This window comes from Aotus nancymaae, unplaced genomic scaffold, assembly GCF_030222135.1.
Source record: "Aotus nancymaae isolate 86718 unplaced genomic scaffold, 86718_ANA_hifiasm-v0.15.2.pri h1tg000073l, whole genome shotgun sequence".
Taxonomy (NCBI): Eukaryota; Metazoa; Chordata; class Mammalia; order Primates; family Aotidae; genus Aotus; species Aotus nancymaae.
The window spans coordinates 991,082-1,004,141 of NW_026988488.1; the positions used below are offsets into that span (position 1 = coordinate 991,082).

The 13,060-nt window shown below is 43.5% G+C and overlaps 1 protein-coding gene, 1 non-coding gene and 1 pseudogene across 6 annotated transcripts in view; 2 read left to right on the plus strand and 1 right to left on the minus strand.

Annotated features, from left to right (window-relative positions):
* The window catches only part of LOC105723016 (ubiquitin-conjugating enzyme E2 Q2-like), a 152,335-nt gene that overhangs the window by 65,637 nt on the left and 73,638 nt on the right, over positions 1–13,060 (minus strand). For 4 of the 5 annotated variants that reach the window (XM_064367714.1, XM_064367712.1, XM_064367713.1 and 1 more), the window contains one exon: positions 784–9,609. The exons of the other annotated variant lie outside the window; for it this stretch is intronic. The gene's annotated coding sequence lies outside the window, so the exon portion shown is untranslated. Of the gene's footprint in view, positions 1–783; positions 9,610–13,060 lie in introns of those variants that run through there. 5 annotated transcript variants of the gene reach the window in all.
* On the plus strand, positions 8,970–10,466 carry LOC105723015 (serine/arginine-rich splicing factor 11-like; annotated as a pseudogene).
* Positions 12,669–12,773, plus strand: LOC135271052 (small nucleolar RNA U13). Its single transcript, XR_010339191.1, has one exon. It is a non-coding gene; the product is annotated as a small nucleolar RNA U13 (small nucleolar RNA).

Here is a 13,060-nt window from a genome sequence, read left to right on the forward strand (position 1 = left end):
CTCTGCTAGGTGGAGGCTCTACTCCCTGGAATATACAAAATGTTACACAGATACAATATGTACACTGGGGAAAGGGGGCCACCCCAGCAGCCCGTGCCCTTGCGTGGTCCACAGTTAGCCCCACTATCCTGCCTCAGCTGCCTCTCTGAATAAGATGCCCCCCCGGCCACCGCCCAGGGAAAAGTTGCTTTGGTGAGAGGAAGGAAGCTATCAGGCCTCCTCCAAACCAATCAACTCCACCAGCCTCTGACTCTTAAATAACAATCATCATCATCATCCAAAAATTTAAGGACTCAGCCAGCCCTGCTCAAGGTAACAAAAGGCGAATTTGTTTCCCCCCATTAGACAGGGGTCCTGTCTTGCTACCCTAATAATAAAGGGGTGAGTGCGAAGGGGTGGTAGGCACATGGTGAGGGCAGAGTCTCCAGGCCCCCCTTCTCCAGGCTTTGCTGACGGGGCTTGCTTTTATTTTTATTCCATGACTTTAAAAAAATCTCATAACTTCCTTTTCATAATTTTATAACTTTACATAAAATTTTTCCTTTTATCCACAACTTTTTGGCCACAACTTTTCCACATTTTTTATCCCATACTTTTTTATCCCATAACTTTTAATCCTATAACTTTGTAGTTTGTGTTCTTTTAATAAACACTTGCATAGTTGTATCACAATTTTGTAAAAATAAAAAGATTATCTCATGCCAAGTGTGCCCAGTATTTGCAGAGTCTCAATACCTTTAATACTATAGTTTTCAAGACACACAAAATTTTAAGGCAAAAACAGCAGTTTGCAACAATAATTTATTACATTATCGTAGCATCACAGCAGCAGTAAATAATGCCACTTTAGACAAAAGTCTCAGTATTTCCATTATACATTCTGTTTACAAGAATTCATAAATTGGCAAAATTAATTCTCAGGAAACTTGGCAAATGGCACTTCTTTCTACTTTTCCTTCCCCCCTCGCCGTTTCTTTTAAACTACAATATTGATATTTTAATATGATTTAAGTAATTTCAAAACATTAAGATAGTGGTTACTTTTTTAATGGTTATTTAAAAATAACTCTTTAAGACAAACTTTTAGAGAAACTATACTATGGGTAGGATAGGACTGACAATAAGGGCTTCTGGATTCTAAAAAAAAAAAAAAAAAAACCCTTCTCTTGGTGCACAGTTCCTCTCAGTCTCCCCAAACTTGGCCTCACTGCTAATGATTCCTCACACCCGAATGTAGCCAATCTTTCAAGCCACTTCAGACAGAGAGCACTGTGGGTGGCTGACAATGGGCACTTCTCCCTCTTTGCTGATGGGGACACTGAGGCTTATGGAGATTATAAGACTTGTCATCTCCTGGCACAGACCTCTTTCCCTCTGCTTCAAATCCCTTCCATCCACCCACCTCCCTGGAACATTCTAAGCCACCCCGCAGCCCTCTGATGCCAGTCCAGCTCCCAGGACACACCAGCACCATCTTACCCATTTGGTTTTTAAGGTGGGCAAGGCTACTCTCCAGCTCCTGTATTCTATGTGCGTCCTGCCTCTTCTCTACCTTCAATGATCGAACCTGCCCAAAGGACAGGGGGAAAGGGCCCTGGAGAGAGGGGCTGGTGGCTGAACAGCCTACCATCTCCCTCTCTGTCCCCACCTCCACAAAGCCCAGACCCATGACCACCCCTGGCTGTACTATTCTCATTTTACAGGTGCCCAGAAAGATCCAGTGACCTATCTAAGTTGGGGGGCTGAAGGGTCAGGTCTCACTTCCTCTGCCATTTTTTGCTGTCACCAGGCCCTCTCTGCCTTCAGTTGTTCAGTGTATTCATCTCTTTCCAGCTGGACTTTGTTAAGTGACTCATCACCTGCAAGATTGGGCACAGAAGTTAGGAAAGGCTGTCACTGGTCCTCACCTGCTCCTGGCCACCTGGGGTCATCTTCCTTCCACATCCCTCCCTCTGCAAAGTCTCACCTGAGTCACATGTGCTTTTAGCAGTTCCCGCTCCTTTATAAACTACTATAATTGCTGTAACAGTATAAACTGTTTATAATCCCTTTATAAACAAGGACTGATTCACAGCGGCTTGAGGACTGGATGGTGAAGAGTGAGTTTTGATCTGGGGAGCCCAGGCCATTCCACACAGTGTCCCTTAAAAGGGATAGGGCTGGGCTCAATATACAACTCGGTCAGTAAAGATCAACACATTTCCAAGCCCGTAGTCTGGTTTTTTAAAGAACTCAGTAAAGTTGGAAGGGACAGGGAAAGAGATCACATTTACAGCTGGCTAACAGAGGTCCAGAGAGATCAGATCATATTGCTGTTGTTATTACTGTTATTACCACCACTATTGAAACCTTTATTAAGTGCTTCAAAAGGGACTGTTCTAACAATCCCATTTAACCTCACAACCACCATGTGAGACAGTTACTATGATTACCTCTATAGTGTAGATGAAAAACATGGAGTATTAGAGGTTAAGTGCTTTCCTAAGATCACATAGACAGAGCTGGGATTTGAACACCCAAGTCTATCCGATTCTCTAAGCCTTTTTTTTTTCCCTGCTGGGGGTGGGGGCACAGATAGGAAGGAGAAAATTAACCTTTTGTTCACTTTTTGAAAGGATGATACATTTGCATAGTCCAAAAATCAGAAGGTACAGAAGGGAAGTTTCTCTCAGCCACCCTGTTGCTGAGTTTCTTACAAATCCTTGCAGACATGCTTTATGTATATTATCATAGTACATACACACATAAATGTTTCCTCTCTCTAAACAAATGGTAACATACTAAAGGTACTCTTCTGTACTTTGAGAGTACAAATACCCAATCCCCCACCTAGGACCTGGCCAAGGCCAAAGCCAGGTAAGGGAGGGCAGGTACTTGGCCTCTGGGCTCTGCCGTCTAGTGCTGGCTCCTCAGAGTGCCCTTCAACTCATCCACAGCAGCCCCAAGGGGAAACTGGAGCCCAGGACTGGCAGCGTAGAATCAGGGGAACCCACTGGACTCTTGCCAATAACTTGATGGTGTTATTCAGTTGACTGGTTGTGATGGAGCTCGAGCCCAGGCCTATTGGTAGCTGTTTGTATGGGCTCTGAGGCGCATGCAGAGGAGGAGTTGGAGGAGGATTGGGGGGAGAGTAGAGAGAAAAATCATTAGGGTTGGGGTGTGTTGGGGCTGTCTCGGCTGGCAGAGGGGTACCCAGCCGCCACTGTGGGATGAGGTTGGAGGACTGGCCTGCAGGGTGACTGCACATTGGCCCAGGGCCTCTTACCTCCAGATCCTTCAGGGTAACAGATGACACAGGGCTCTGGATACCTGTTCCTGACTACAAGAGATGAGAGTACACATGGAGATATTCTGTCCCCCTCAGTGTCCAAGCCCTCTGACTACCTTTCTTCCACATCAGCTGGCAACATTTTCTGTTCTGCCTATGTCAGACCCTTTGTCCCGTAACTCCTTTGTGCCAGCTTCTCTCATGGTTCTTCTCTCCCACCATCCCACCCTGGGGCCAGTTCAGTGACCCTTAAAGGGACAGCCTGATGGCAAATGGCTGTTCTCATTGGCCTGGCTTCCCCTTGAGACTGGGGATAAGGAAAACCAAACAGCAATGACCATTTCCTGGGTGTCCTGGGTGTTTACAGTAGGCCATGTGCCTGGGTGTTTACAGTAGGCCATGTGCATGGGATTAACATAAAAACAACAATAATAAATCTCACTTAATCTTCACAAATGGAAGTCAAACAATACCGCCTCTATTTTACAGACGTGAAAGGAGAGGCCCAAGAAGCTCAAGCAACTTGCCCTAAATCACATCCCTAGCAGATGGAGAGGCAGGATTCAAACCCAGAATTCTTAACCAGTACCCAACAGTTCTTCCACAATCTTCACAATTACCCTCTACTTCCCCTTGGGCCTCTTTTCCCCAGAAACCTGGCCAGCCAAGGCTCACAGCCCCAGGTGACTGGCAACCATCAGAAGTGGCTGTCTCAGGGCTACTGTTGTTTCTTTTCTTTTTCCTCCTCACTCCTGCTGGAACAACAGGGATGTTCCTTTGTTGAAATTTTTTTAACTGTGGGAAAGAAGAGCAGTAATACCCATGAGAACTACAAACCCCTATAGTCACAACCTACTTTACAGTTTTTACAAAATACTGTTATACACCATCTGATTTAATGCCACCAACAATTCTACAAGGTGTTGTCACAATAACTTAGTGACAGAGGGATTGATATTATGGCTTTAAAAAAAAAAAGAAAAAGAAAAAGGCAATACTGGAACTTAAACTCAGTCTTCTGACTCCAAGCTCTGGGGTTTTGCTACAAATCCACAGCTGCCAGAGACCAAAACCAGAGGCAGAGGTAGAAAAGTCAACATTAAGTAGGCAGGAAATGTATACTGTGTGGTTTAGTCAAACACCTTCACACATCTGTTAGTGTTAAGAAGGGCACCAGTACCTCTCATACTTTTATATCAATGTGTCCTCAGGGCAGAAGGCAGCCTTTCTGTTAAATCTGGGAATTCATCAGAAAAAGGTCAACTAAAGCCTCATTTCAGAGATGTCTGCTATACTCTTAGAAACCTATGTGACTGTCATCCCTAAGTACATTAGTATTTTTTCTCTCTCAACAGAATCAAAGGAAACTGATGCTTCAGAAAGATGTTTCACATTTATTCTGTGGCACTCATAGTACCCCAGGATGAGATGATATGAGGAAGATTCAAGCTGTCAAGTTCAGTTTCCCAAGATCTGTTCCACAGATAATAAGTAGATCTCATTCCAGAAGCCAATGACTGAAGGGCAGTCTGGTCCCAGAACTACGAAGAAAGAAACATTAAAATCTCTCTGGAGAGTAGAAGCCTGGGAGAAAATCAAACCAAACATGTTCTCCCATTGCCACTTAGAGACGAGGTCAACGTTTTATGCTCAAGGGGGTAGTGTAGGTTTTTCACATTGTCACTGCCTATAGTAAGGGAGTAAGTTGGCCTCAAACCTCTTGCTCCTAGATCCCACAGTCCCCATTGCCCTTTCAGCTGGAAATTTGTTCTGCAACCAGAGGAACCAGAAATGGGGTGAGAAGGCTTAGGGGACTGGGTCATAAGATCAAAGGCTGGTCTTGCAGCAGTAATGACAGTTCCTAGTGGGACTGTGACATCACTACATTCCACTCCTCCCGGGGGAGGGGATGTCAGTGTGATGCCTGAGTCACCGCTCCACTATGGGGGAGGGGGACACAGGGCTGGGACCCAGGTCCTTGGAGATGCCAGCCCAAAGAGCCCAGGGAGGTTGAGCTTGGGGCAGGAGGGGAGGGCAGTCTGCAGCAGAGAGCCCCAGGAGCCACCAGCCCAAAGTCACCCAGGGACAACTAGCAAGGGTGGGGGCTGGGGCACCCAGGTCCTTGGAGACGTAAGCCCAACGAGCCCAGGGAGGTCAGGCTTGGGGAGACAGGAAGTGAGGGCCAAGTATGGAGTGAGGAGCCTGAGGCACCCTCCCAAAGTCACCCTTGGGAGAATGGCGAGGGCAGGGGCTAAGTTGCTTGCTGAAGGGGTGGGGCTGACTGACAAGAGTTTGATGGGGGGATCCCAGAGGCACTGGGATTGGGGGGACCCAGTCCAGTGTGCCTCGGAAGTGGTACAGACTCTGACAGTGGTCTTGCTGTCAAAAGGGGATCTGTGACTGGGTTGGGGGGCCATCACCTGGTGTGTTTTACCTTTCTCCTTGCTGCGGCCAATATGCTCTTTTGAGCTTCTTCTGACATACATGGGGTGGGGAGAGAGGTGGGGTTGCGGCCACATCAGTGAAATACCAGCGAGGCCTACTAAATGCCTCCAGCCACCTACCAGGCAGCTGTGGGACTGGGCCAGAGGAGATGTAACTAGGGCCCCGCTACAATGCAGAACAGGGGTGTGGCCTTAATGCTCCAAGCCCATTGGGGGATGAGAAAGATGAAAGAAAAAGGAGGCATGGCCAGGCAGCAGCATGTCCAAAAGGACCTGTTGCATCACAAGGAATGCTGCCCATGCAACTGCTTTCCCCACCCACTTTGGGAGAGGGCAGGGGCCAGCTTTCGCCTTAAAAGCTTTAAAACTTAAAAAAAATAAACTTTAAAAAATACGTGTATGCTTCAAAAACAAAGGCAAAAAAAAAAAAAAGCTTTTTGTTTTTATTTAGTTGGTATTTCATTTTCTATTGAGATGGAGTGTCACTCTTTTGCCCAGGCTGGAGTGCAGTGGTGTGCGAATCTATGCAAGGTCTATGACTTTGGTCTATATTTTTCATCTTCAAATGGAGTACAACAATTACCAGTATTACCTCAATTGACATACTAATCCTATAAAAATGAAAAAGCCATAGCATGCTTGATGATTAATGAAGCAGACTGTATTATCCAACATTCCAAGATAAAATAATCATAAAGATTTTTTTTTTGGAAAAACATTTGTCTACATTATCGGTAAGATTTTTTTTTAGTCCGGGCGCGGTGGTTCACGCCTATAATCCCAGCACTTTGGGAGGCCGAGGCAGGTGGATCACGAGGTCGAGATTGAGACCATCCTGGTCAACAAGGTGAAACCCCGTCTCTACTAAAAATACAAAAATTAGCTGGGCATTGTGGCATGCGCCTGTAATCCCAGCTACTCAGGAGGCTGAGGCAGGAGAATTGCTTGAACCCAGGAGACAGAGGTTGCGGTGAGCCGAGATCGCGCCATTGCACTCCAGTCTGGGTAACAAGAGCGAAACTCCTCCTCAAAAAAAGAAAAAAAAAAAAGATTTTTTTTAAACAAGAATTATGTCTAATATCTTTAAAAACACAAAACTTTTGGGCCGGGTGCGGTGGCACAGGCCTGTAATCCCAGCATTTTGGGAGGCGAAGGCAGGTGGATCACCTGAGGTCAGGAGTTTGAGACCAGCCTGGCCAACATGGTGAAAGGCTGTCTCTACCAAAAACACAAAAACTAGCCAGGCGTGGTGGTGAGTGCCTGTAATGCCAGTTACTCGGGAGGCTGAGGCAGGAGAATCACTTTAACCCAAAAGGCGGAGGTTGCAGTGAGCCAAGATCACGCCACTGAACTCCAGCCTGGGCGACAGAACAAGCTTTCAATTTAATAAGCACTCAAAGCTCTTTACCGGTTTAAAACAAATACAAGGCCTAGTTTTCTAGAATCACCTGCCTCTCTAAGCCTTGCAAATAAAACTGAATTTCTCACTTGATACATGGCTTTGACTTGCGATCATGAAAACCAAGAAATGTGTTAGGTCACTGTATCACTTGTTACCTGAATTCCATACTAGGCTGGGATCAAGGGTTGAATCTTTTATGATTCGCTCCAAAACCTCTGTGCTTATCCCAGACCAATCTAAGCTTTATTCTACAGTTCTGTAATTTAGTTAGTAGTCAAGAGTGGTTCTCAAAAATGTAGTCTCTGGACTAGCAGAACCAGCAGCACCCAGTAATTTTTTATAAATAAAAATTTTCAAGCCCCACCCTGGACCTGGTGAATCAGAAACCCTGGAGTAGGGCTCAGCAATCTGTGCTGCAGTCATCCCTCCAGGTGTTCAAGAACCTCTGGCACACAGCAGGTAGAAAAATGTGTTTCCTTCTATAGGTACAAAGGCAAGGGTATTTTATGTTCTGTCTTGATATGAAACAATGACATGCAATTAAAACATAAATCTCCTTCCTACTCCCATCCTCCATCCAATGTGTTTTATTTTTGAGTTCAATAAGAAAACAAGTGGCAATCAGAGATTTAGTCTAAAAAGTGTATTTACAATATCAGTTCTCATTCAGAGAACTGATTTTAAAAAGTTTTTAAAAAGTATCTGCACAATAAAACTCTCAGGCACACTAGGAGTGCTATAATAAAACACCAAGTAGATCAGAATGTCCAAACTTTCTAGAGAAGAAAAGTGGAATCATTGGCTAATATTTTTAAATTGCATTCAACAGGAAATTTAAGTTTCGAGTTTTTTTCACCTTTGTACTTCTCAGAAAATAGAATTAAACCAGAACACTTCATTCTTTCAAAGCCTCTAGCCTGGCAAAGTTTTACTGTATTACTTCTTGCTTCCAATGAATATAAAGCAGAGTCCTGGTAGGCACATTTTGTATACCTACAATAATGCAGAACTGAACAGTTCCACCTGTTCAGTATGAAAATGAAAGTCCCGTAAACCTCCCATGGTGAGTATAATACTTCAGCACTAGCACCAAAGTCTCAAATACGAAAAGATACCAAGAACACCACTAGCAAACAAAAGTGAGATCTCAACCAGGAGCAGTAGTTCACGCCTGCAATCCCAGCACTTTGGCAAGCCATGGTGGTAGGATTACTTGAAGTCAGGGATTCAAGACCAGCCTGGGTGGCATAGCAAATTCACATCTCTACAAAAATTTTATAATTAGCTGAGTGTGGTGGCGCACACCTGTAGTCCTAGCTACTTGCAAGGCTGAGGTAGGAAAATTGCTTGAGCCCAAGAGTTCAAGCTTGTGGTAGCTATGATCATGCCACTGTACTCCAGCCTGGGTGACAGAGTGAGACTTACATAATTACAGTTTGCCCTGCTCGTGTTTACATTAAAATCACTAAGTTCACATGCTTTCAATCAGCAAGACAAAAATTAAGTGAAATGTGACTTTGGAGCTTGGCGAGAAAATAGGCAATGGAGAAACAGGCACTTCCCACAAGAATAAAAATGGCCAATAAACATATCAAAAAGATTCAAAAGCACTAGAAACCAAAGAAATATCATGAAAACAATCAGATTTTCTGCTTAAAGACCAGCAAAGTCTCTTCCCCTCCCTCCCGGCGTGTGGTGGCGGGGTGCGGGGAGGAGAAACGGTGGCAGCAGCAGTAGCAGAGGCTGTAGCATCGGACACCCTCCTCTCCCGCGAACCGGTTCCTCTTCCCCCTTCTTCTCACTGCTTGTTGTGTGTTTGATGTGTTAAAGCAGGCGTGAGAAACTGAGCAGCGCCATGAGCAACACTACCATCGTCCCTAGCACTGTGGGTCCGGGCCCCAGCAGCGGGCCCGGTGGCAGAGATGGTGGTGGCAGAGGTGGCGGCACTGAGGTAATCCAGGTGACTAATGTCTCCCCAAGCGCTAGTTCTGATCAGATGCGGACTCTCTTCGGTTTCCTAGGCAAGATCGACAAACTGCACCTCTTCACGCTGGATGATTCACCTTTGCCAGTCTCATCTCATGTCTGCTTTGTTAAGTTTCATGATCCAGACTCAGTAGCTGTGGCACAGCATCTGACAAACACTGCATTCATCGACAGAGCTTTGACAGTCGTACCATATGCAGAAGGAGTTATTCCTGATGAGGCTAAGGCTTTGTCTCTGTTGGCACCAGCTAATGCAGTGGCAGGTCTTCTGTCCGATGGTGGACTTCTGCCTACTCCTAACCCACTTACCCAGATTGGCGCTGTTCCACTGGCTGCTTTGGGGGCTCCTCCTCTTGATCCTGCCCTTGCTGCACTTGGGCTTCCTGGAGCAAACTTGAACTCTCAGTCTCTTGCCGCAGCTCAGTTGCTGAAGCTTACGAGTACTGTTGATCCCAAGTTGAATCATGTAGGTGCTGGTCTGGTTTCACCAAGTCTGAAATCGGATACCTCTAGTAAAGAAATAGAGGAAGCTATGAAAAGAGTACAAGAAGCACAGTCCCTAATTTCTGCTGCTATGGAACCAGATAAGAAAGAAGAAAAAAGAAGGCATTCAAGATCAATATCACATTCTAGGAGGAGGAGGACTCCCTCATCTTCTAGACACAGGTGGTCAAGAAGCAGATTGAGACTGCGATCACATTCTAAGTCTAGGAGTTGGCAACGATCTAAAAGCCCAAGATGGAGAAGATCTCATTCCAGAGAGAGAGGTAGAAGGTCAAGGAGCATATCAAAAACGGGAGACAAAAAGAAAGAAGACAAAGAAAAGAAACGTTCAAAAAAACCACCAAAAAGTTACAGCACAGCCAGACGTTCTAGAAGTGCAAGCAGAGAGAGACGACAATGCAGAAGCAGGAGTGGAACAAGATCTCCTAAAAAGCCTCGGTCTTCTAAAAGAAAATTGTCTCACTCACCATCCCCTAGGAGACAAAAAAGGAAAAGAAGAAAGATAAAGACAAAGAAAGAAGTAGGGATGAAAGAGAATGATTGACAAGCAAGAAGAAGAAAAGTAAAGATAAGGAAAAGGACTGGGAAAGAAAATCAGAGAGTGATAAAGATGTAAAACAGGTTACACGGGATTATGATGAAGGGGAACAGGGGTATGACAATGAGAAAGAGAAAAAAGAAGAGAAGAAACCAACAGAAACAGGTTCCCCTAAAACAAAGCAATGTTCTGTGGAAAAGGGAACTGGCGATTCACTAAGAGAATCCAAAGTGAATGGGAATGATCATCATGAAGAAGACATGGATATGAGTGACTGAGTACTGCCTCTGTGGGAATCCAACTGTATACCTGCATCACTGTCATTCCTGTAATTTCTTAATGCTGTATTTGTTCATCTCAAATCTAGATGTATACAGCTCTGAGTTATAAATGGTTATAAAGCTCCTGTTACTGATATTAGTTATTTACATCAAAAAGCTTTTAGAAAATGGTACAAGGTAAGCAATTCTTGTCATGGTGAAATCTGATTCAGTAACCAAGCAGTTTTACTATTCTGGTGCTACTTCATAACAAAAATGAAAAGCTGCATGTGTCTACAGCAGGCATGGATTGTTTACGTCATATGATCTCCTTTATTAAGTAAGTTCACTTAGAGTGTTTCTATAATTTGATTCATTGCCATAATAGAGCCATGTTGATGTAGTTTCTGAAATTGTTTTACAAGACTTTCATAATAAAACGCTTAAATTTATGTTCATGTTCCTGTAAAGCTGTATTTGTATTTATTTACGCTATTGAATGTATGACATTTACCTCGTTCATTTCACAGATTCTTTCCCTTTCTGTCCACATGTTTCAGTACAGTAAAAAGAGGAATTCTTTAAAAAAAAAAAAAAAAAAAACCCGCAAAGAGGACAAATGGAATGAAGAAACTGCAGCTCTGTCCCTGTTGGTAGAAGTAGAAACTGAACCAATTTTCCTCCAAGATCATTTGAAAATTTCTACTAAAAACCCTAAAATCATTTTATGTTATTTTCCTCCAGAAATTCTACTTCTATGAATTCAGTCCAAAAATGCTTGCTCAAGTCCATAAAATGTATATATAAGTAAATTTACTTCTGGGGTGGCAATGATTAACTTAATACACATCTAGGTATTAAAAACGATGATGCCAAGTATATATTTACTGCCATAGAAATATGCCTAAACATCGTGACAAAATACTATATGATTCTACATTTTATTTTTTATTTATTTTTGAGACAGTGTCTCAGTTGCACAGGCTGGAGTGCAGTGGTGTCATCTCGGCTCACTGCAACCTCCACCTCCTGGGTTCAAGCGATTCTCCTGCCTCAGTCTCCCAAGTAGCTAGTATTACAGGTGTCTGCCACTGCGCCCAGCTACTTTTTGTATTTTTAATAGAGATGGGGTTTCAACATCTTGGCCAGGTTGGTCTTGAACTCCTGACCCCTGTGATCCGCCTGCCTTGGCCTTCCAAAGTGCTGGGATTACGGGCATGAGCCACTGCACCCAGCCAATTCTACTTTTTAAAATGTTTATATGCATAAAAAGGTATAAAAAGCAAAAACGAGAATGTTTTGAGTGGCAAAATTAAAGTTTTTCTTTTGTCTTCCAAATTATTACAAAAAGAATGTGATTTTCTTTATAATCAGGGAGTATATTATTTTCCTTTATTTTTTCTCACATATGTATCACATGTAGTCTAGAGAGCTTGAATCCCTGCCTCTTAAGGTAAATCAGCCCATTTCTGTGTCTATAAATTTGCTTTTGGACATTTCAAATCAATGGAGTTATACAATATGTGGTCTCGTGTCTGGCTTTTTTACTTAGCTAATGTTTTTGAGGTTGGTCCATAACATGTAACATGTTTTGGTAGTTTGTTCCTTTCATTAGTAGAAGAAATCCATTGATGGATATACCATACTTTGTCAGCAGAGAGCCTTTTAAACTTGGATTTCAGCTTCCTGTGCTCTAAATGAAACCCTCCAAACACAGGACTTACAGGGGAATCTGCTGTGCATGTCAAAATAACTACTTATCAGAACCAGCTTTATCATCAGGAGCCTGAACCGCTGCAGACATTTTTATCATTTCACAACTTCTTTACAAGGAACTTTTGTGCCACTACACGTCAGGACTTTTGAAACATCTGATACATCCATTTAATAAGTGTGAGAGTGTGTCTGAGTGGACAAGAAAGTGAAACCGTCCATACTACATTGCATATTTTCTCCTCCCCCAGACTGGATCAGGGAATCTCTCAACTTTCTAGAGTATCCTGTCTTAATACTGAACAGTATTAAGATCCTGCTGCCTTTGTTAGGCAGATTTGGAAGGGAGTCCCAAGAGCAAGGGTAAAGAGGAAGAAGAGAGTGGAGCTTGTGGAACAGGAAGCCCCCTGGGGTCTGCACAAGGCTCCCAGCTGTTGAGGATGTTGTGGATGGGGAAGTGCTGATGGTGTCCCAAGGCAGCTTAGTGCCTCCATTGGGCCCAGAAGGTCTTGACTTTGGACCTTTACTCGAAGATAGAAAGAAAAGGTAAGAGATTATTCTCTAGTTCATAAATGTAATGATTTGAGTTCTCACACTCATGTGTGAGATGTGACTCTCTCACCCTTATTACAACTTCAGCACATAGATTATTATCACAGATATCTTCCTGTCTATCTCACTTCCCTTTCCCTCTTCCTCCTCTGGTATATTCATTCCTTCATAACACTGAGTTCACCTACATGGTTCCGTGGGCTTTCCCCATCCCACAGGATCACATTATCTATTCACTAAACTTATCCCTGTTTATATCACAAACACATATGATCAAGAAGGAGTACATGATAAATACATGAAATATTATCTACAAAAGAAATTAATGGACTTAAAAAAACCTAAAGAATACACTTTTAAAGGTTTCATTTATCCGGATCACTTTATATAACA